The sequence below is a fragment of the Lissotriton helveticus genome, chromosome 2_1 (assembly GCF_964261635.1).
Source record: "Lissotriton helveticus chromosome 2_1, aLisHel1.1, whole genome shotgun sequence".
Taxonomy (NCBI): domain Eukaryota; kingdom Metazoa; phylum Chordata; class Amphibia; order Caudata; family Salamandridae; genus Lissotriton; species Lissotriton helveticus.
Window position 1 is genome coordinate 2,067,674,658 of NC_136059.1, and position 21,834 is coordinate 2,067,696,491.

Here is a 21,834-nt window from a genome sequence, read left to right on the forward strand (position 1 = left end):
GAAGTCGCCGAATGGATGAAACAAAGCCGTCTGAAACTGAACTCAGACAAAACAGAAGTCCTCATCTTAGGTAAATCCCCCTCTGCATGGGACGACTCCTGGTGGCCGGAAGCCCTCGGAAATGCACCCATCCCGACAGACCACACACGGAACCTTGGCGTCATCCTGGATTCTTCACTCTCAATGAACAGACAAGTCAGCGCCGTATCCTCTTCCTGCTTTAACATTCTTCGCATGCTCAGAAAAACATTTCGCTGGATCCCCTCCGAAACAAGGAAAACAGTCACCCACGCTCTGGTCACGAGCCGACTGGACTACGGAAACACCCTCTACGCAGGTACCACCGCTAAACTCCAGAAGAAACTACAACGAATCCAAAACGCCTCAGCCAGGCTCATATTAGACATCCCACGCAACGAACACATCTCTGGTCACCTTAAAGACCTCCACTGGCTACCCGTCAATAAGAGGATCACTTTCCGACTGCTTACCCACGCACACAAATCACTCTACGACATCGGACCAGATTGCCTCAACTCTCGACTATCCTTCTACACCCCCTCCCGCCAACTTCGCTCTTCCAGCCAAGCCTTCGCCACTGTACCTCGCATCAACAAGACCACCATGGGAGGCAGATCCTTCTCATACCTGGCTGCCAAAACATGGAACTCACTCCCCGCTTACCTTCGCCTCACCCAGAATCACCTAGCGTTCAGAAAGCAGCTTAAAACGTGGATATTTGACAAATAATCCACCTCCCCTTCCTAAGCGCCTTGAAACCCTCTGGGTATGTAGTGCGCTATATAAATGTTATGACTTGACTTGACTTGACTGTATGAACGAGTTGTTGACAAATTCTGACCTCCTTGTCTGTTCATGTTCAGGCAACGTATAGAACTGATGCAAAGAAACAGTAGTGTAAGAAAGCATAGGTTGGGAAGTGGGTGCAAACGTCTGTTGTGTAGCATAGACAATCCATCCCACATAAGCTATCGTAATACTTAAAAACATTAAAAAACATGATATTATAAAACAGTTGCTACGTATCAATGTACAGAATTTCATTTTAAGGTCTATTTTCTCAACATCTCTCTCAGGTAGAAAAGACTCAATCCTCTAACGTGCTGCTCGCGGCAATTTTTCTTCTTCACTCAAGTGTGCGTCCAGGCGTCCTAGACAACCTAGAACCACAGACCTTTCGTCAATTCGCGGTTCACCCCTTAAGTCTTATACCACGACCCTGCAGCTGAACCCGGATGGTGGTTCGAAAAAGCAAAAAGAAAAATAGTCACTTGTCTGAGAGAGCACAATACACAAAAAAATATTATTTCATTTGTCCTTTTTTAGACCTCGGCCTTAAACTATAATGTTCTTTATTCGGCACAGTTTGATCCTGAAAAAGAATCTCCGGATGTGTAGTGTCCAGTCTCAAATGCGGCGGCACAGCTTCTTGCAAAATTTCATCATCCACACGTTCCGACTGAGTCCATTTCAAACGAGCATCACTAAAAGGCACAAATCTCGGGACATTTTCAGTCTCAGAATCGGCAACACCTTCCCGGACCCACTGATCATACAGTAAAGGCAGAGGTATCCTTTTTGTGTGGGTGGCATACACCCAACTCTTTTTCCCGAAGACTTTCACAGCGGTCCTCGTTGCTAGCAGCACTTGATAAGGACCAGTCCACCTCTTCTGTAGGTTCTTGGACCTCTGGAAGTTTCTGATCAGAATCCAGTCGCTGGGTTGGATCGCATGTCCCGCGTCAACAGAAGCTGAAGGTAAGGTATCATGAACCTGTTGGTGAAGAACACGCAATTTAGCAATCAAATCATGTAAATAGTCGACCAACATAGGGTATTCAATATCGCTGTATTCTCTTGGCCTCGGCACACCCCAAACATTCGTCGGGCGTCCAAATCAATCTCGTATGGGCTAAGTCCCACGCGAGAATGTATTGTCGTCCTTGTGGACAAAAGTGCCAATGGTAGAGCATCGGGCCATGTGAGACCAGAGCTCGCTTGCACCTTGGCCAACTTCAGCTTTAACGTCCCGTTATAGCACTCGACCAGGCCTGCTGACTGGCGGTGATTCGCTGCGTGGAACTTCGGTCTAATTCCCAAACCCGCACACACTTTCTGCATAATCTGACCCACAAATTCACTTCCGTTATCACTCCAGACCATCCTCGGCAATCCATACCTCGGGAAAAACTCTTTGAGCAAAACCTTGGCTGTAGACAAGCCAGTATTATCCTTCAGGGGGTAGGCCTCTATCCATCTGGAAAAGGCACAAACAACCACAAGGACATACTTCAAGTTATTACATCTTTCCATATGAATATAGTCTATCTGCAACACCTCGAACGGACACGTTGGAGGAGCAAAATGACCAGCTGGAGTTGGGGTTCCCTTGCCAGGATTATGCATCAAGCAAATCATGCAGTGTTTAACCAAATTCTCAGCACATTTGGGAATTCCACTATGCTGCCATACCGGAGCCAACAACTTGCATATCCCTTTTGAGCTGATGTGAGCCATCCCATAAGCCATAGTAACCAAAGGAAGCACATAAGCATCTGGCAACAACCATCGCCGGTGCTCTGACAACTCAACCCAACAGCCTGTCGAATCTAACATTCCCGTACTCTCTCCCCACGTACTCAATTCTTTCTCAGTAGCTTCTGCCTGAATCATCTTCACACTTTCTATTGTATCTTCACACATTCTTCTTTCCACAACCCATCTTGCAGGACCTGCAACATACATTTGACTCGTCAAATCTCTCGCTGTTTCTCTTGCTACTTCATCCGCAAACGCATTCCCTCAACCCACATCATCTGTAACCTTTTTATGCGCACTACACTTTACAATGGCGATTTGTGTTGGCAAAGTAAGCAATTCAAGGAGCTCACTCACTAATTGGCCATGCTGGATTTTCGTACCATGAGAAGTAAGAAATCCTCTTTCTTTCCACAATCGTCCAAAGCTATGAGCAACGCCAAACGCATACTGGCTATCAGTAAAAACATTCGCTCTCTATCCTTTTGACAACACACACGCTCTAGTCAAGGCTATCAATTCAGCTGCCTGAGCTGAATTCTGTGCAATACGCGCTGTTTCAACAATCGTGTGCAAAGTTGTGACAGCATATGCTGCAGTCGTCTCTCCATTCGGAAGCTTAAAGCATGAACCATCTACCCATAGGGTATCATCAGGGTTTGAAAGAGTAGTATCTTTCAAATCAATTCTACCCTTTGTTTCCTCCTCTGTCCTAAGAACACAATCATGATGTTCTTGATCATCTGTCTCTACACAAATCGGCAACAATGTAGCTGGATTCAATGTGTTGCACCTCTTAATGTGCACATGACTAGCCAAAAGCGTCAACTCGTAACCTGACAGACGTGCACTAGTAAGGTGCTGAGTCTTCGTCCTGTTTAATGAGGTATCCACTGCATGTGGGACCATCACAATCAATGTATTATCCAATACCAAACCAGCAGAAGGTCGGATAGAAACAGCTGCTGCTGCCGCAGCTCTTAGGCAACCCGGCTACGCCTTAGCTACCGGATCTAAAGTAGCTGAAAAATACGCACATGGGCGCTGCTTGTCTCCAAACTGTTGTGTCAACACTGACAACGCACAACCTTCTCTCTCGTGCACATAAAGTGTAAAAGGTTTACTATAGTCAGGGGTACCCAACACCAGAGCAGAACACAATGCATCACGCAATTCAGAAAAACTCTTCTGACATTCATCAGACCAAGGAAGAGGGTGTGTATCTTTGAGAGTAAGTGCCAACAAAGGTTTCGCTAGCAAAGAAAAGTTTTAGGTCCACTGCCGACAATACGAGGTGATACCCAAGAAAGCACGCACTTCTCTCTGTGTGGATGGTACAGTCATTTGGGCAATCGCTTGAATACGCTCTGCAGTGAATCGTCTTCCCTCCTTCGATAAGAGATGACCTAAGTCAATACTGCAACTTGGAAGGGGAAACTTTATGATGAAGGTCAGACAAATGTCGTAGCAAAGAAAGAGTAACCTCTTTACAAATCTCCTCATTATCAGCAGCCACTAGCAGATCATCAACGTACTGGATAAGAGTAGCACCAGAAGGCAACACAAGAGTATCGAGTTGAGTTTTCGAAGCCTGACTATAAATGGAGGGACTCTCACAATAACCTTGAGGAGCTCGCTTAAACTGGAAGCTGCGGCCTCCTAAAGAGAAGCCGAAAATATCCCTACTTTCCTCAGCGATCGGAATACTGAAGAAAGCATTCTTCAGATCAATCACAGAAAACCAAGCAGCTGAGGCAGGGACCATAGTCAATAAAGCAGTAATGTCCGGAAACTGTGGCACAACAATCTTATTGACCTCTCGAAGGTCGATCACAAATCGATACACAGGTGGCTGAGAAGAGTCAGTACGCTTAAGAATAGGCAGAACAAGACTGTTACACACATTACCTCTCGTTTCTTCAACCACACATTTCTCAACCAAATCATGAATAATCCCTAAAAGAGCTCTTTCACCATCACTGGAAATTTTGTACTGAGGAATGCGTGGCAATTTAGCATTTGATTTTAGCGTAACAACTTAGGGTGGAATCTGCAAAAGACCAACATCATTAGGACCCATAGCCCAAAGTGTATCAGGGAGAGAATGCAATTCCAGCGGCAGGCAATCCTTAGACAAATACATCGGGGAGATCACTTTCTTACCCAAGGTAAGATGTACTCCCAACGGAGAACAATATAATGTCGCATGCAATCTTTTCAACAAGTCCAAACCCAAGAAATTCTCACCACAACCAGTCGTTAGAATAAGGGGAGCCTCCAATTCACAAGGACCAATAGAAAGGGCAAAGGACTAGAAACCAGGTTGCTAACTGGGGCGTCAGAAAATCCTACCGAAACATTCGTCAAGCCAGACAAAGGTGCGCCAGGGAGTTTAGAGTGCATGATAGAACTCTTTGTTGCACCAGTATCCAAAAGAAAAGGTTCTGCCACACCTGATGTAATCACTTCAACATAAGGCCCACGCTGGTCTACTGGAACGGACACTACTCCCTCTCTTTGTCCATGGCTGCCCTAGCTATCATTAAAACCAGCAGTCTCGCTTCCAACATAATAATCATCAACGTAGTACTGAACAGACTGGACGTTCGGAACATTCTGATGGTCAAAATAATTTGCAGAATTCTGGGGGGGGGAAGGAACGTTCATTCTGAGGAAACGTACCACGTCCCCTACCCCTAGGTACTTGTTGGTAACCACCACGACCTCTCAGACCAGACATACCATTCACACGTTGTAGCAAGACCGGACAACTACTCTTGAAATGACCTGCCTCTTTACAAGAAGCGCACTGATTAGGGCCTAGCGGAAATCACGGAACAAAAGACTCAGGCGTCTGCAATGGTTTCTGAAACTGTGGAGGTTGCTGAAACTGACGCTGATTAGGGCGAGGCGGATAAGCCTGTTGCAAAAGAACTTTAGTTTTTAATTCTTTAGTCTTCTTCTCTACTTTATCCTTCTCATCTTTGTCTCTATTATCATAGTATTGTGCAGTAGCCAATATCTGGGCCGAAGAAGAAACTGCCCATGAACTCTCAGAGTCCTTTAACTTATTACAAAGTTCGGGGAGTAAATTAAAAACAAATTTAACTACGAACAACCTCTGACCACCTTCTGTACTCATGTCCTGACCACTATGATCAATGAATGTTTCTTCAAACCTAGTGAAGAAATCAGACACACTCTCATCTTTCTTTTGTTTGCATGCTGCTAACTTGTCCCAATTCCCTCGCAAAGGCGGCATCAAAGTTTTCATTAAATTCACAATCCTACCAGGTAGTTCTGCAACTAAAGGCTCAGGTTTAGCACCTCCTACCTGTCTACCATCCGCAGCAGTAATATTAACCCATGTTTCTCCTCACTCTTGCACATGATCCTCCTGACGGATCTTCGCCCACAAAGGTTGAGGAACTACATTACCCATCAACATATCGATGTTAGATAAATTCAAAACACACGCATCAACTGTCTGAGACAACTCCTTGTAATAACCAGCAGGATTTTTACCGGGGTCAGGCAATGTCTGCTTAAGTGCCAAAACCTCTGCTGTCTTCCAAGGGACATGTACCCACACTCGCTGAAAATGTGCTGGTGCAGCCAAAACACCATTAGGAACGTCAGCCTCAACTGCCTCTCTCCATACTGGAGGAACCTCTCGCATAGGATACTGCTTTACTTTTCTCCTAACAGAAGGATCTGGTTCGAACAATGACTGAGGTGGAAGTCTAGACCTGAAAGTAAGTATTGTCTCTACCACTACCTCAACATGTGAACCCACTATCGTTCCCTTAGCAAATTCGGACTGAACATTAATCAAGTCCAACGGAATTGGACCCAACTCATTATCTTCCCACTCCTGACGAAGAAAGGTACACATGACATCAAAAACATACCTTTGCTTTGGTGCTTCCCATTGTAGAAAAACATCCATAACCGCTTGTAAACCGTACCTGGAAGCATTCAAAACCCATCTACGAGCAAGGAGATCTAACACTGCCCGCTCTTCGGGACCAGGAAGCTGACTACGTCTCTGCTTACGTTCAGAAACAGGGGTCCTATTCAGTGAACCAAAGAGAGGAGACAAAAGACTAGTGATAGTTTCAGTCATTCTTTTTCGAGCAGAAGGAGAAGAAGCTGACATAAGGACAGGAGACAAAGTAGTCTGAGGAATAGGAGTCATAGGGACAGAAGTAAGAGAAGACGAAGATAAGGCAGTGTAAGTTAAAGAAGTTTGAGGCAAGACTGGTAACAAAGCTGACGGCCCTAGAGGGGGCTGCACCGCAGGAGGAAGAACCACTTGTGGTGTAACAAATGGCTGAACAACAGCAGGGGGTTGAACAACAACAGGGAGTGCAACAACTGGAGGTAACAGAGGTGCTGTAGCACTCTGCGCATAAGAGGATGGCAATCTCAGTAGATGTGACATCAAAGGATCCTTTTCAGGGTCTTCAGTCACAGTTGAAAGGGGAAGTGGCAAAGCCGGATAACATTTGTCAATGGCCATGCAATGCTGTCTATCTGACACTTTAATCGCACGATCTTCTTCATCGTCCATAAACTGCGTAGTGGCTTGCATTACTGACATATTCCTTTTTTTCCTATCTCTTTTCCAAAGGCCAAAGGCGGAAAGAGGCAAACATTGCGGGCCGGGCTTTCTTCCTAAATAGCGCAACTTCTAAGTTATATAAAATCTCTGTTTCAAAACTACCATGTGGGGCCATCGTAAAACACCGTCCTTCCTAGTGTAGTGGACCCAAACCTGATTAAAGGTAATGGGACCCACGCCATGTTTCGAATAAAGCTCATAAGTTGGAGTTCCAACCGGAGGTATCGGACACGAATCCTCCAATCGGGAATCCCTATTAAGACCACAAACAAACCATTTACCAAGTTTACCAAGACCAGGCATCTTGCTCACTAGTGTGGTTTCAAACTTCAAAGGGTATCAAAAAATGATACACTCGTAAATATACGAACCCCTCGGCTTCGACTATTGCAATATCCGAATCAAAACCAAGAAACAAAACAAAGTCGTGGGAACGACCCACTTATACTTAACCAAAATGTCTGTCACGCCACCAGAAGACCGTCTAACGTCTCGCCTTACAAATCGTCACACGAGGGTCCAAGACAGGGCGACAGTCAGGGCAGCAGTCCTTCGTAGCTGTCGGAAAGGGGAAGCCTCGCAGAAAAGACCTTCGGTCCACTTTTCGACATGCAGGGGTCGATGGAGTGGGGGCCCTCCTCCAGAGTTTCCTCACAGGGCTCCTCACAATCTTCGGGCATAGACCGGTACCGCTGAAGTCACCCCTCGTTGACCGCGCCAGTTGAAGAACCGGGTCAGAACCCAGCGGTGCCAGGGACACACCTGAAATCTTCGGGTTCCACCTGTCTTGGTATACAGAGACACGGAATACTTCTGGGTGGCGTCAGAGACCAAGTTTATTAGTTGCAGCTAGTAACAGAAATCCCAACAATACATCACAATGTATATTCCTAGGAGACTGTTCAAATTACTAAGGCAAGACATCTCCTTTTATACAACATATTCTCATTATAAATGTACACCCACTGCGCAAAATTCTAACCAATAGGGCACATTTTCTAACTGAGTATCACATTAACAAAAACCCAATTTACAGTAACCCAACCCAAAAGTTAATTATTAGGAATGTCCCAAATTCAATCTTTGCAAGCCGGACAAATTTATAATTGAAAAGCACAACCCTTGTAATGTCAGAACATAAAGGAAACAGTAATAGATGCTGAACAAGATAAAACATGTGCAAGGAAACGAAAGGTTAACGTTAAGTGGCAATCTTAGACAAGGATCAAACCACGGGAAATTGGCTTTGCGAGGTCAGTTTCAGGTGAAGAGGTCAGTTTTTCTGCAGTTCTTTCAGAGTCGAAAGAAACCTTAGTTAATGTATACATGAACTCAGAAGGCCAGGCCACTTGTTCGCCGGGCCTCTTTCACAGGCCTACGTGAGGGCAACACAAAATGGAGTCAGGCTCGAGAATTACAGAACCGCAATCCTGGGCCTTGAAAGTGGGTTCTGCAGCTGTTTTTCAACAAAAGCCAATCAGAACCGGCTAGGTGAACTTCGATGCCGATGCAGTGCCCCTTCAAGAATATCCCTGCTCAGCTCAACCATGTTGCAGGACCTAAGCGCGAGGCTCGATGACGATGCAGCATCTGCACCCTAGGGGGTTTCTACAACAACACAGAACCCAATTGCGAGGCTCAATGATGATGCATCTATCCAAGTGCGTGGTTCGGAACCGACTCATCGAGTCTTTGAAGTTTGCTTTAACCAACGTTTTTATTCATCGGGACCTGCGTCACAAAATGCGATGCAGGGCGCGCTACGAAATTCATTATATTAATTTCATTGTTTACTTACCTGCAATCATCCAGATTCCGTTGTTTATCACCCCCACCCTGCCCCTCCCCCGCCCCGCCTGCCTGCCCCACCGCAACTCCCTCCAAGGGCCGAGGCTGTTTGTGCTTAATTACTCCTCAATCTAGATTCCAGTCACAGTTCAAGTCAAGGCTATGATTTTTCACCCTCTACTCATTTAAGTATCATAGAGTCCTGGCCACCTATTCAGGCCTGCTGGTGACAGTCATGACTACACCATTCCAGAATGATTGCAAGTGTAGTAGTAGTATAAGATACTTTTTTCGGTTACACAATAATAAAAAAAATGCATTAGTACAAGATATATAACATGTAGGATAGTTACTCATGTATAAACATAATTGCTATATAATACACAAGACACTAAAATCGTTAAAAAACATAGTTACTAAAGCATATACATTAGACTATGTCATTAAAATACGTAATTCATAAAAACTGTAGATATACTAAAAGGAATGTATGATTTATGAATCATAGTTGTTCTTCCTAGATGTTGGCAGCATTGTGTGTGATGTGACATCTATTATCAACTAAAATGATTCCCTAGGGGTGCATCCGTATGAAGTAGAGCAGTAAAACCTTAAAGTGACCGTGCATAGTGCAAACAACTGGTGTGTAAAAAGCAATCTAATTAAAAAAGATCAAAATATTGGGTAGCCTAGCCTTACCATGTCCTCAAGCAAGCTGTTTTAAAATCTTAGTTCTCCTGAACCAAACAGCTTGCAGGAATTTGCTAACCGCAAATACAAACTTTGTGAATGTGTCACTTTTTAGAATCTTAAAAGCTGCCAAAAGGCTTTTTATAACCATATTGCGACAGATGGTCATAATCCATTTGCGGCATAGGCTACTGTACTCAGAGCAAAAGAGCAATACATGCATCTCCTTTTCTTCGCTCAAACCACACGCCAAAAAAAAAAAAGCATAAAAACAAGCTTCTTGATAGGGGCCAGGATATAAGATCCAAAAATAGCTCAAATATTGGAAATGACTTAAAATCTAAAAACATGTCAGTCAAAGACCCGCTAGAGTTGATTGTTAAATACCTCTCATTTATAAAATTCCAGTAGTGAGCTTTTATCGTCTTGAGATCGTTTTTACGAATTGCTGTTGGATCATCTCAATAGCTCTGAACGCCAAGTTTGCCCAACCAATCTAAAATAAATTTAACCCAAGGTATGCTCCTTGCTCCTGGGATTTTTAGTAAGTCTATAAGAGAGTCTCTGTAAGTTCTGAGTTCTGGTTTAGTCCATAGTTGCACCCAGTAGGTTATAGTTTTTAAAACAACAAAATCAGCAATTCTTTTCATTCCTATGTCAAAAACAAAGGGATAAGGTGTGAGCTTGATGGAAGGGTGATACATTTCCTAATAAATTGATTTTACGTTGATGGCAACAAGTGAGAGTCAGCATATCCCCAGATCTCGGCCCCATATAGTGCCGCACCCTGTGCTGTTACTCAATAAACTTCCAGGGTGGGTGACACTAAACGTGAAAGCAAGAGTGAGAAAATCAGAGCTGGAAAGAAAAAAGATAAGCCAAAGAAAATCTTGTAGAAGAAAAAGAAGAAAATAGCAAGAATGAACATAAAGAAAACAAAATTACCTGTTTCCTGTAAAAAATTGGGTTGTTGGTTCACTGGGGTTTTAAGTCATGGTCCAACAGCACCCACAATCCTATTCATTGTAAAGTACAGGCAAACCCCAAATTTAACCTGTGCTCACCCTTTGGGAGCTTGGCACAGAGCAGTCAGGCTTAACTTAGAGGCAGTGTATAAAGTATATAAAACAGTGAAACACCACACAAAATGATACTACACAGTTTAGAAGAATAGATCTGAATGTAATGAATAAAACAATACCAGAATGACAAAAATTCAACTAGTAGAATAGGAGATATTACATTTAAAAATGTATTGTGAAAAATAGCGGCAAAGGCAAAAAACACTATTGGGGATATCTGGTTGCGCTGGCAATAGCAGGCGTAATGAGGAGAAATATTTTTGGTTTGCCTAGCTTTTCCTTTTTATATGTTTTATGTATTCTGAAGCACACATAGAAAGGGATAGCACCTCTCTGGATAGTTTTTTTTGTCGGAAGGTGTCCTTTCCTCCACAAAAACAATCCTCCATGCAATGCAGACACCCTTCAACTATGGTGCAAGGGTGCCTGCCTTGGTGCTAGGCAGCAAATTGTGCGCCAACGCAGGAGGAAAGAACAGGAATGCATTTCATAAATACAGTGCATTCCTGCCCTTTCACATTGGCGAAGGGCTGTGCAGCAAGTAGACTTGTGTCGCTGCCCTACGCCAGTTCCCCATAAATTAGGCCCTCAGTTTCTAGGGGAAAGGGGGAAGACTAAGTGGTAGCAACTCCAGATGGAGCCTTTAACCTTTCTGAACCATGAGGTTATGTATAAACTGATGTAGCTTTTGGCAGTGAGTTGGTTTTTCGGCAACCTACCGGTGACAATGAAATATACATGGTTTATGAAATGTTGCTTTGATGGATACATGAAGAACATCTTCCTTTGTTGGTCTGAATTCAATTAGTCATATTTTATCTTCGCTTCAAAGCTTTGTGTTTCATCAATTCTCCTAGGCATAGATCCATTCGACATGGATATCCATACAAGCAAACAGGTTGGCATAGCAGCATTAATTATTTGTTTCCTACCCAACTGCATTCATCAGGTGATACTAGGTCATAGGTTACTAATGTATGTCTTTTTTATCTATATTTCCCAAATACCTTTAAATTGCTGTTGGTTCTGTTGTCTTGGGGAATTGAAAGAGGGTCAATCTACACGGCACATGATTTATTCGTGCTTTCAGACTTCTACTTTGTTTCAAAGTCACATATAATTTCTGCAAATGTCTCCAAATGTGTATTTGAATTGACAGTTAAACAGCAAGTCCCTTACCATAAATGCTGCATGTCTCCGAGTGTCGCACTGAAAATAATTGCAGGGATAAAGACAATCTGGTGCTGAGCTCCTTGGATGGATGTACTGTTCACTGCAGGAGTTTTACAAACGTCATAGAGCGCAAGACGACAAGAAGGACTTTGTCTTCCCAGAATAAAGTGCATTTCATTGTTTCTGGGAGTTGGAACTGGTTACCATGAATAAGTTGCAATGCCCGGTTACTCACCAGTAATCTTTATTACTGCAAGTCTTGGTCTTCCTGTTCCATTCCTTACCAGTGAGCAGCTTATCTGCTCCACAGAAACCATATACCTAGCAGAGCTGTAACACTTCCCTCAATATGGCGCCAACTAGTTGGTATGCACAAAGGGGGAAGTGTGTCATGACAACATCCTGAAAATACCAAAGAAACTCAGAGAAGAAACCAAACACAAAACAATCACCTGAAAATAAAAAGAGCGAGGGAGGGAAAGGCTCAGGAATGGAACGGGAAGACCAGGACTCGGAGTAATGAAGATTACCGGTGAGTAACCGGGCATTACCTCCTCCTCCGTGTTCCCATCCCATTCCATACCCAAGTGCAGGGTGATTGTAAGAAAAAAGACCAAGAAATGCATCAATACAGGTCTATTTAATAACAAGGAAAGCAGTACAAATCACAAACCATGTACAGAAGACAAAACATGAGCGCCAAAGGGAGCCGAGGCTGCCTTCCCCAACTGAAGACAGTCATGGGAAACAAAGGTATGGGGAGAGGCCCACGTGGCAGTGGCCCATGTGCCAGCATTACAAATGTAATGCAAGGAGGCACCTTTAAACATGGTCCAGGAAGAGGAGACACCCCGGGTGGACCTACCCTGGTTGGAAGAAGGGAGAGGACAGTGAGCGGACTCATAAACCAAAATAACAGCACATTGCACCGAACGAGTCAAAATGGATAAGGAAGGATGTAGGCCCTTCCCAGAGAGCCCGTATGTAACAAACAAGGAATCTACCTTCCTAAAATCACTGGTCTGTTCTAGATAGATGCCGAGAGCCCTCAGCACATCCAAAGAATGCAGAACCTCCTCCTCAAGGAAGGAGGGGTCAGGAAAAAAACAGGAAGGACAACATCCAACTGACAGTGGAAAGAAGACAAAACCTTGGGCAGAAAAAACTGACTAGGACGCAGAATCACCTTGTCAGAGCAAAAGCGCAAAAGAAGGGGGGAAGCCATCAATGTACCAAGCTCACCAACCCGCCGCCCAGAAGAAATGGCCACCAAAAAAAGAACCTTAGCCAAAAGGATCTTAAGGTCAACAGAGAGCAAAGGCTCAAATGGGGGCCAGTCAAGGCCTGCAGGACCAGGGAAAAGATTCCCGGCCGGCATAGGAGAGCGTGAAACAGGACACTGTAACAAAAAGCTCCGTAAAATTCGAGCCACCAAGGGATAGACAAAAGTCATAGAAGAACCCCGAAAGGCAAGAATGGTTGCCCACTGAGCACGGTGAGTGAAGGCAGCCAGGCCCATGACAAACCCATCACGCAAAACGTCCAGCGCCATCACAGCAGCACAGGAGGAGGAAGACAGACCCTTCCCCAGGCACCCGGAGGTAAAGTGTTTCCAATGACGGCCATAAGATTTTTGGGTGGGAGGCCTTCGAGACAATTGGATGCTCTGGGCCACCTTGAGAGAACAACCCTGGCCAAACAAACCTAACCTTTCAAGTGCCAAACCCCCAGCCGGAGGCGACGCCGAGAGGACATGCTGAGAAGAGAAGCACGTAGTGGAGAGGGAGAAAGGGGAAACTGCCAATGGGGGCACACCGACAAGTCCAGAAGAAGGGGAAGCCAAGGCCACTGGGACCATTCTGGCACAACCAGAAGAACCTCCGCCTGATCCACCTGAATCTTCCGAAGCACCCTGAGGATCAAGGCAAAGGGCGGGAAGGCAAACAGGAGTCCCAGGGTCCACGGAATGGAGAAAGCATTGATTGCCCAGGCCAGCCAAGAAGAAACAAGGCTGCAAAAATGACGAAGAAGGGCAGAGTCTTCCGAGGCAAAGAGATCCAGCCAAGGAAGGTCGAACCATGAGGGAATCCAGTCAAACAGAAGAGGGGACAGACATATGGTCACTGAGGAAGTCCGCAGGCCCATTCTCCCTCCCCGGAAGATAGACAGCCATGAGAGAAAGGAGATTCCGCTCGGCCCACAGACGGATCCTCCTGGAAAGGAGACACAGACACTGGCACATAGCTCCCTGCCGATTCACATAACTGGGAACAACCCATCCCATGGCACTGGAATCGGTTAACAACACCACCACGGCCGGAGGAAGAAGAAGGTCAAAACCCTGTGAGAGAGACTGAGGAGACAACCACCATTGGACCACCATTGAAGAGCAGCCCTAATTCCCAGAGAAACAGGAATAAGGGCATCATAGTCCTGAGAGACAGGATCCCAGTGGCCCAGAATGTGATGCAGGAGGGGATAAAAAGGGAGTAGACCTAAGGAAGGAGACGCAGAATGGAAGCCATCTTCCCTTGACTCCATTCCCAGAGTTGTGCAGATACCTGTGAATGAGACAGAACCCATGAAAGATGCCTGAACAAAGTGAATTGCCTCTCCTGGGAGAGGAACACCATTCCCAGATCCATCCGGAAGAGAGCCCCTATGAACTTCAGAGTCTAGGAGGGCTGCAGGGCGGAATTCCTGTGATTGATGAGGAACCCATAGGACTCAAGAAGATGACAGACCTGGTCCACATCCTTCTTTGCCTGAGAGAAAGAAGGAGAAAATAAATCAACTAATAATCAAGGTAGGGAAAAATGTGAACACCCACCAGAGGGGCCAAAGGCTTCGTAGAAACCCTTGACGCCGTTGAAAGGCCGAAAGGAAGCAATTCAAACTGAAAGTGCCGGGAGTTGACAGCAAAGCGAAGAAACCGCTGATCAGCAGGATGGATGGGCACATGCAGATAGGCGTCCATCAGGTCTAGGAAGGCATGGAAGCACCCTGGCAGCACTAGCTGCAGGATTAGACAGCAAAGTCACCATCTTGAAATGATGATGAGGAATGTATAGATTGACCCTCTTCAGGTCAAACACAGGGCGCCGCAGGTCAGTAGTATCCTTTTTTCAGACCAGAAAGAAGATGGAATAACAACCCAACCCCCGCTCCAGAGGAGGGACCTCCACAATAGCCGCCTTCTCCAATAGAAGTCAAACCCCCTCCAGCAAGGCTACCTGCCTCAGAGGATGACGGGGCAGAGGAGTCTCCCAGAAGACCAGAAGGGGAGGAGAGGAAAACTCGATCCAGTAACCGGAGGACACCATCTGGAAGACTCAGCAAGCGATGACAAAAGAAGCGAAGGCGAACTCCAACCGGAAAAGACAGATAGCCATTGCTTTGGAGAGGGAGTGGAGGCAGAACCACCCTATTGGGACTGGGATTTGGTACAACCCGAGGCCCCCGGCCATGACCCCTGCCATGAAAGGGCTAAAGAGCACCCCTGGCGGAAGGAAAGCCAAAAACATGGTGATAACCAAATCCACGCCCCCGAGAAGGAGGGCGAACAGGAGCCACAAGCTTACGATTTTCAGCCGACTTCTTAACCAAGTCCTCCAACTGGGGTAGAAGCACCTTGGAACCGACAAGCGGCAATTTAAGCAGGACCGACTTCTGAGATGACTCAACCTTCCAAGACCTCATCCAGATGTGATGAAGAGCAGCAATGGAAGCCCCAGAAGCCGCCGCCGCACACAAATTATCAAAGGAAATGTCAGAGAGATAGTGCACCTGTAGTTCCATGAGAGCCAAGAGAGAGGAGGCATCCTCCCCCTCCCGCAGTAGAAGAGCCAGGGCCTGGAAATACTTCAACAGGGACTGGACCACATATTTGGAGTAGGTCGTAGCCCGGACAGCAAAGTTGGAAGCGACGTATGAACACTTCACAGCCCCTTCCGCCCGCTTATCGACAGCGTCAGCAGGAAGGACATCATCTCACAGAACCAAGCCCCATGTCGAAAGGCCATCCATCAAATTATCAACTTTAATGGACTTAGGGAATGCAACAGAAATCCCTTCCAAAGGATAACACTTACTCAAAAAGCGAGGGAAAACCGAATTGTCAACATCCCGCCACTCATGGGTAAGTACCTTGCGCACTGCGCCATGTTGGGGCAAAGAGTCAGGATTAGGTTGTTGATACTGGGTAAAAAAGTCATCTTCCAGGACATGCTGCACAGGAGGAGAGAAACCCAGATTGCCCCGACATGGCCAAACAAATCAGAGAGCTCCGCCACCTGGACAAAACAACCACTTAAACAATCGTCCTCCTCTGGCCCCACATCATCAGGCAAGGGAACAGGGCAAGCCACTTTAGCAGGAGGGCCATCGCCTTTCGAGCTTGGAAAGCGGCAGCAACAGCCTCATTGATAAGGAGGCGCAGGGCATCCATAATAGGGGCAGAAGAGCAAGAAGCACCTTGCTCCATAGCAGCCAAATGCAGAGGATGGGCACCAACAGCAATGGACCCATTTATATGGAAACAAAGTCCTGAGGCTCCCACCCTTTCACGCAAGCCAGAAGTGCCCGGCTGCCACAGTAGGAGACAGGCTGATGGGGAACACCCATAGGGGAGGAATGCACGCAGACTGACAGAGGACGCTCCGCGCCGCAGTCCTGGAAGCCTGAGGGCCCGCACCCACTGAAGCAGAGCGTGAAGTCACCAACTGCAAGAAGTGGCCACTAGAGCAGGCCACCACCGCACAACAAAGTAAGCAAGAACGCACACACCCACTGAAGCAGGGCAACTGTTAAGCATTTCATATCCGCATGATATTGTGACAGCATTGGTGGGTTTCAAACCCTTGACCAGTCAAAGCCTTAGCCCCAAACGCAAATGCAAACAAGACAGGAAAGCGGCCACAAGAGCAGGCCACTGAACCAAAACAGTAAACAATGATTGCCTTCACCACAAAACCAAAAAAACAGAACACATCCCCAACCACCCTCCTAAAGCAGTGTGGAAAGGGAAAGAAGGCAGAAAAGCAGCTGCTAGAGCAGGGCATCAGGAAAACAAAAGGTAAATGCAAAAAAACACTTACCTGGTCACCCGCTCTGCTAGGCACACGGACGGGGTTGGATTGGGTTCAAAAATTGAACCGGGCACACCAAGAAAAGTGGCCCGCATTTGCGTATTGTCTTTCCACAAAACACTGCTTCAGCGAAGTTTTATGAAAAGAAAGGGGCTGGGGCCATGTTTTATTAACTTCACTTAGATTATTAAAAAAATACGCAGACTAGTTCACAGTGCTGAGCCACACATGAATGAAAGTGAGACCACTTCTGCTCAGGCACCCTGCCCCCGCTCAATCAGCATACATTAATGGGCCGGCCTAGCGAGAGACAGGGAGCTATACCTCCGCCCATCTGCCTCTAGAAAGGCCACTCAGACACCCACTGGGCCACTGGGCCGCTGGCCGCATCCTAACAGCACAGACAGCCCCCAGGCTGCCCAAAAAAGCAACCCACAGCTAGAACTGGGCTACTGGCCCTTCGGCCATTTCCTGAGTGCCCGCAATACCAATCCAACCCTGCACACGGAAACTGACAAAGTCAGAAAAAAATGAAAAGAATGTTATCATGAGGCACTTCCCCCTTTATGTACACCAACTAGGTGGCGCCAAATTGGGGGAAGTGTTATAACTCTGCTAGGTATAGGGTTTCTGTGGAGCAGACCAGCTGCTCACTGTTAAGATATGAGATGGGAAGATGGAGGAGGAGGTAATTAGTGATGTCAATAAATCTAAGCAAGGAGGCAAAGCAGGGCCAGAAGTTTTAGAGAGAAAGATACACTTAAAACTATCAAACCCACACCTGAACTTACTACCCCACAAAAATAAACATTCCTCACTCTTTCCTAATGAGAGAAACATTGTATCCCAGTGCCGTGGGCCCTGGGAGCCATGTTGAAAATCTGGATCCCAAAAGTAAGGACAAAAAAGGATCTACACAATGATATCGCGACGTCGAACAAATTAAAAGGTGAGGGAAAATGCCTGGTGAAACAACATTAATGAGAATGTGCTCTCTGCTTTTCCAAAGACTGAGAAGCCCTCGCTGGGACGCAAAATGCAATTTATACAGTGAAAATTACTGCAGAAGTGCAGGTTGTGTTCGTTTCCAACAGGAATTCTGCTTAAGACGTTTTTTGTAGAGTCCATTGTACAAGAAAAGTAGGAAGAAATGATTTCAAACAACGCCCGCGGATACTCTTGGATCAGGCTGATGACATTATTATAAGAGCCTGACAAAAATGAAGTAAGAGCGCCATATTTTAACTACTTACTAACGACGGATAAACCGAACATCGCATGCAATTACAGAGTAAAGGCGTTTGCTGTCTGTGGGTTCATCCCATTTGGAATACAATGAGCACAACTAGCTGAACACAATAGGAGTCCGAACACAAAAAAGGGCGTCTGAAAGAAGTCGCAGTAAGGGAACAAACGGTCTGTCTGCTGCTTTGTTCGCTATTATAGGCGGCGTGGTGTGCCGCAGACGTGGGCAGTGCTGGCTGTCTCCAGTCTCCCTCAATTGCCTCGTTCGGGGTGGTTCCTGTTTTTTGTCAGCAATACAAAAGGAAGTTGTTAAATTTAAAGAAATATCTTATTTTTTATGTTGCCACCCAATGTTGCTGTAAATGGCTACTTCAATTGACAAATTTGAAATTAAGTAAGTGCTCATGTGGAACGATTTCTAGTGCTGAAAAAGACAGTTCAGCGTAAGGACTGCAGACTGCGGGTCGGTGGTTCCTGCTGACGAGAAAACCACTGTCAAGCTTTGCCCCAGAGGGAATTAAGTGATACCTGGATGACTGTATGATATAAATTCATGGTTATTACCAGAGCGTCTTCTGAGAAGAGTTTGTGGCTCACTTACCATTGAAAATGTAGGTTTTATGCACTAAGTGTCAAGGAAACGCCCTTAAGTGGGATGCATGTCTCTGTACCAAAGTGCTTGAGGTTTCTCTACACTAAAGTCATTCGTAACTTGGGTCCACGTTTGCTAAATGGGGCTCATGTTTTGCGCTGGTGTTGTTGCAGTGCAAATAGATGCAAACATTAGCATCAATCCGCTATGGGTGCTAAAGAAGATCTACACCAACACTCCCAGGTAGTATTGCATCAAACAAAGGTACATGCTAAGGAGGAGCATCCTTTTCACCCCTCCCTAGTGATGAATACAGATACTTCACATTCACCACTATATATGAACAACGTCTTCCTCGGAGCCCTACACTACACTGCACACAACTCATACACTCATATATAGTAACAGAAAATATACAAACTCAATCAATGTGCTAGAGATTTGCCACGCTACTGTTCCACCAAAGTTTCTGCAAGTTGCAAGAGAGTATAAAAGACTAATATATTTTCAGGCCTTGGTTGTTATATAATTGGAACACTATTATGGTTTACTAAATAAAAAAAAAGACAAGGTTTTGTAACTCAAAAATCCTAACCTTTTGTATTTCAAGGGGCTCTCATATGCGCTAATGAAGAAAAAGAAGGCAAATTTAAATTAACCAGTTGCCTGGTATCACACAGTTAAGCCAAGCAGAAAAGCCAGGATTGATCCCAGGATTTCTTGTTTCACATTTTGCAATTCAGTCAACAGATAAGTATCTCTATCCCTCTCACGTTATACATTAGAAGCTAATGCCTTGTCTTTAATATTGGTACATGAGAATAGAACTTCATTGGCAAACAGACGACACACCATGCACTGGCTTCTCATCCCACTACGCCAACCTTCCATCACCCCAACCCTCACCCTGCTGGCATCGGTGTGGACCTTGTGTTATGCCACAGACTGTACTTTGTGAACCCTGGGGACATCTTTGTGAGTACCTGTTAGACCTATCATCATTGGCATTGTTTCTTTTGGCCTCTACCCCTGTATTGTTGACTGTATGCTGGACTTCCTTTATGCTGATTTGAACTCTGGGTACATTACCACTGCTGATCAGTGCTAAAGTGCAAGTGCTCCCTGTGTAAAATATGATTGTGATTGGTTATCCATGACTGGCACATTTGATATACTGGTAAGTCCATAATAAAATGCACAGTGTGTTCCCAGGGCATGTACATCAAATGCTACTAATGGGTTTGCAGCACTGGTGGTGCCACCCACATGAGTAGCCCTGCAAACATGTCTCAGGCCCGCCACTGCACTTTCTGCAAGTGCAGTTTAAAACTGCTACGTCGACCTGGCAAGTGCACCCATTTGTCAGGGCCAAACCTTCCCTTTTTCCCCTAAGGTAGACCCAAAGTAGTCCCATGGGCAGGGTGCAGTGTATGTGAAAGGCAGGACATGTACTGGTGTTGTGTGCATATCCTGATAGTGAAATACTGTTAATTTCATTTTTCACTATTGCAAGTACTGTCTCTCCCACATGTTATCATTTGAGCTGCCTTGTAACCCTTAACAAGTGTAAATTTCAATTGGGAAGAGATTGAGATTTAGAGTTTGGGTTCGCTGAACTCAGGATTGAAAAACGCACTTTTCTGTGAAAGTTGTTTTTAAATTGTCTGTTTGGAAATGGCACTTTTAGAAAGTGGGCATTATCTTGCTTTCCCATCCTGTGCTTCTGTTTGCCTGTGGAAACCACGTCTCATTTAGACAGACAATTGGGCTGTTTGTGCATTCACTCCAGACACTCACACAATGTGAGGTGAGGTATGCCCTGCAAATACTGATTGCCCATCACCAGGTTGATGGGCCTTCCTGAGCTAGAGTGGTGGGATGAGTTGTCACTGACACATGAATAGGGCTGTGCCTTTCCTCACACAATGCTGTCCCCACCCCCCTGTATTGTGTCCGGACCCAGGTCAGGGCAAGGCAGGAGCTGTACACTAAGAAGACTATCCTCTGAAGTATGTCTATTTCAAAGTTAAAATGGTGTATAATTATTGGACCTATAACCCCACATTTTTAGAACACTTCTGGAGGAGATTCTACCAAGAAGAAGAGCTGGAGAAGCTATAGGAGGGAAACTGCCCCTCCGCTTGTTGCTGTGTTGTACTAGCCAGCTGCTTGCTACTTCTGTCTTGGGCAGAGTAAGGACTGGACTGCACTTTCTATCCTGCTTATCAAAGTTCTCCAAGGGCTTGTGTGTGCTTGCCTCCTGTTGGAAGTCTCAGGGTAATCAAAGACTTCACCTGCAGCCTTTATTCCTCTGCTGGGAGTTATGACCTGCAAAATGGTGCCAATTCCAGTTCTGGGCCCTTGGAGGTGACTGTGCTGCAGAAATTAGAAGAAAATCCATTTGGTGCCCCTCCATGCCTGTTTTTACCACCGCAACCTTTCCGTGAGGTAGGAAAACTAACGCATCGCCACGCTGCGGCTGAAGGATTGACAATTTACGGCTAGGAGAATGATGCTGTGCTGGTTTGTGTTGATCTAAGTCTGCCACAGCCCGAGACCCCAGCTCAGAGTCTCCGATGCCCGAGACACCCACTCCAACTCCGACACAGGCACGGTCGAAGGATCGAAGGATCAACGCAGTGCCTCAAGAATCGATGCATCGCTGTGTTTTTTGACGCTTCTCTCCTTTTTCTGCTGTATTTTGTCTTGGATTTTGATGCATCACAGATACTTTGTGCTAAAATCACAGCATCGATAGAGCTCTGTGGACATATTTGCTTAAACCTTTAAAAAGTGATATCTTAAGTTCTGTATGTTGGATTTTAGTTGTTCGGCTCTTGTTTGGTTTAGATAATGAGTGTTTATTTTTCTAAAGAGGTGTGGTCCATTTGTAGTATTTACACAGTGTTGCAATGTTTGTTTTGTACAAAAATTTTACACATTGCCTCTGAGATAAGTCTGACTGCTCTTGCCAAGCTACCAAGTTGTGAGCAG

The 21,834-nt window shown here is 45.5% G+C and overlaps 1 protein-coding gene across 1 annotated transcript in view; it reads right to left on the bottom strand.

The window, feature by feature from the left end:
- SPOCK3 (SPARC (osteonectin), cwcv and kazal like domains proteoglycan 3) overlaps nt 1–21,834 on the bottom strand; it is a 1,126,347-nt gene that overhangs the window by 394,651 nt on the left and 709,862 nt on the right. The gene's annotated exons all lie outside the window — the stretch shown is intronic.